This window comes from Piliocolobus tephrosceles, unplaced genomic scaffold, assembly GCF_002776525.5.
Source record: "Piliocolobus tephrosceles isolate RC106 unplaced genomic scaffold, ASM277652v3 unscaffolded_30850, whole genome shotgun sequence".
Lineage (NCBI taxonomy): Eukaryota > Metazoa > Chordata > Mammalia > Primates > Cercopithecidae > Piliocolobus > Piliocolobus tephrosceles.
The window spans coordinates 19924-23027 of record NW_022314144.1 but is presented as its reverse complement, the minus strand read 5'-3'; the positions used below and the strand labels follow the sequence as shown (position 1 = coordinate 23027).

The 3104-nt window shown below is 63.6% G+C and overlaps 1 pseudogene; it reads right to left on the bottom strand.

Annotated features, from left to right (window-relative positions):
* Positions 1-549: 549 nt before the first annotated feature.
* On the bottom strand, positions 550-1953 carry LOC111533535 (annotated as a pseudogene).
* Between the last annotated feature and the right edge of the window lie 1151 nt (positions 1954-3104).

Here is a 3104-nt window from a genome sequence, read left to right as displayed (position 1 = left end):
CCGGTGTTTTGTGGCGTGGAGGTCTCCACCCAGGAGCCCAGTGCAGAGGGCGGTGGTGATGCTGGCCGTGTTGTTGGGGGGGGGGATGGGGGTGGTGTGTGTGGGTGTGTGGGTGTGCGGTTGTTTGGGTGTGTTGGTGTGTGTGTGTGCGCGCACGCACACGCTTCGGCGAGTGCGGGCTTGGGGTGTGGGGTGGGGGATCAAGCTGCGTTCGGGTGGTGGAAACGCATGAGAGCTCTGTCACGGCTGCTCCGGGAGCCTAGGCGGCTGCCTGGACATCCGCGCATGCGCAGGAGACGGAGCCTCTCCTGGAACCTGGGCCTGCTCTGGGATACCGGCCATGTTCAGTTCTCCTCGATGTGCGGTCTCTCGCCACCGACCCCGCCGCCGCCGCCGCCCCCGCCTCCTCCGCGGCCTGGCCCAGATCCGGAAGGCAGGAATTCCAGGCTGGTCAGCCTGGAGGGAAAACAGGCCTCTCCACACCGAGCCAGGTGCTCTCCGTGAAAGTGAGGCCACAGCCCCGCCCCCGATCCTGTCCCAACCTGGCGTCTAAAGCTCCTCCAGTAGAGCCCATTATTCCTCCTCACTGACGAGTAGGGGTTCCAGCAAAGGGGGCTCTCTCACGTCCTGCAGGTCCCTCGGGGCCTCGGTTTCTAGGATAGGCTGCGCCTGCTGCAGAAACTCGGGGGTACCCAGGAGCTCATCCAGCAGGCTGGAGGGGAGTGCAGACGAGCGCCCAGGCTCCTGGAGTGGCGGGGAGGGAGCCCGGATGGCTTGCATCTGCTCCTGGTGCGCAGAGGCCTCCTGAGGCGCGGGTCGCGGAGGTGGAGCTGCCCCGACTTGGGCCTCCCACGCCGCCGTCGCGACCTGGGGCCCCTGGCCCCAGCCCCACCACGGACTCCCCTGGGACGTGGGCGGCGCAAGCACACCCTGGCCCTGCGTCTCAGCTGGAGCGGGCCCATGCTGTCCCACCTAGCAAGGGCCCAGCAGGCTGTGGTGCTGCGGGTCCTCATCCCCCCGGCATTGGCACGGGCCCGGAGGCCACCCCCGGGAGTCTGAGGGTGGGAGAGCGCCCCTTCCGGTGCAGCCGGGGAAGCGTACGAAGAATCCCAATCCCAGCCTGCTGCCTGCTGGGGCAGAAAGGGAGAACCCTGCTGCCTGCCCAGCCTGGCTGGGCTGGAGCGGGGCTACGGCCCCCCCCCTCTTGCTCAGGAAAGCCCCCAGTTGGAGAGTCAATGGCGTGCAGGACGTGTGGGGTGCGGGAAGCCCCATTCCCCACGCCCCAGCGTGGGTGAAGGCGACCGGCGAGGGAGCAGAGGGGCGACACCCGCCAGGGGCCCAGTCGCAGGGTCTGCCTGCGTGCGCCGGTGCCCGCCATCCTGGCTTGGGTCCCTGGCCCTCTGTTTCTGAAACCAAATCTGAATCCGGGACTCCAGGAGGCCCGTCTCTCTGGCCAGTTCTTCCCGGGTGGCGATTCCCGGAAAGTGATCCTGCTGGAAGGCTCGCAGGAGCAGGGCGGTCTGGGACCAGGTGACAGCGGTCCGCTTTCGCCTGGCTTCTTGTGGGCCGTGTTTCCCGGGCCAGGGCCGAGATTCCCAGCGGTGCTGCCTCAGCTGGCGAGATCTCTCGTTCTGAAACCAAATCTGGACCCTGGGCTCCGGAATGCCGATGGCCTGGGCCAGCTCTTCCCTGGTGGCGATGCCCGGATAGGGGTTCTGCTCAAAGCAGGCTCACAGAGAGGGGAGTGCGGACGAGTGCCCAGGCTCCTGGAGCGGCGGGGAGGGCGACCGGATGGCTTGCATCTGCTCTTGCCGCGCAGAGCGTGGGTCCCGGAGATGTACCTGCCCCGACTTGGGCCTCCCTCGCCACCGCAGCGACCTGGGGCCCCTGGCCCCAGCCCCACCACGGACTCCCCTGGGACGTGGGCGGCGCAAGCACTCCCTGGTCCTGCATCTCAGCTCGAGCGGGCTCAGGCTGTCCCACCCAGCAAGGGCCCGGCAGGCTGTGGTGCTGCGGGTCCTCCTCCCCCCGGCATTTGCTCGGGCGCGGAGGCTACCCTCGGGGAGTCTGAGGGTGGGGGAGCACCCCTTCCGGTGCAGCCAGGACAGCCCACTCAAAATCGCAATCCCCACCCGCCTGGGCAGGAAGGGAGAGCCCTGCTGCCTGCTCAACCTGGCTGGGCTGAAGCAGGGTGACGGCCCCCACTCCCTGGCTCACAAAAGCCCCCTGTGGGATATTTCACGGTGCACAGGGCATGTGAGGCATCTGTAGACATGGTGTTGTCGTTCCACGTCTTCCTGGAAGTTTGTCGGTCCCCTCAGAGCTCAGAAATCATCACCGGGTTTGGCTTTCAGAGCCCGGAGAGACTTGAGCAACTGGCCCCCTGGCTGACAGCAAAGCAACATCGAATCCAAAATCACGCTTCAGTTGTTCTGTGTTTGGCTCCTGTGTGCACGGTGTTGCCTGTCTCACAGGGCAGTGCATGGCCCAACGTGGGAGAGCCCACTTTTTTGGAACCGGTACTCTTCAGCAAGGAGTAATACCGGACTCTCCTGTAGGTGCTTTATGACGCCGGTGTGAGACAGAAGCAGGGGCTGAGCGCTGACCTCCCTTTCGCAGTGAGCAGCTGGCATGGTGTGAAGAGGACTGTTTTTCCTCCAGGCTGTCCAGGATGGCATTCTTGCCTTCTGGATCTGGGCTGGGTGGCTGTGGTGTTAGCGGCGGGGAGAGACTCCACACCCAGGAGAACTGAGCATCCCGGGAGAACTGAGCATCCTAGAACTGAGTATCCTGCCCGCACACATGCCCACACAGCCGCACCCACACACACACCAACACCCCCACACACCAACACACCCACTCACACCACCCGCACTCCATCTGAGTATATTTTCTTTGTCACCACAACTGTAATACACTTCAAAATATCTCTTTGCACACTGCAAGACAATAGTTTTTGCAAACTCTTCAATGAAAGGATCATTGTAACTGTGTCAGTTCAGTTCACACGTTGCAAAGCAGTCTCACAGAAAGCATTTTTTTCTGTCTTACTGGAGGATATTTGCTTTGTCACCATTGTCATCTATTTGCTCCCTAATATCCTG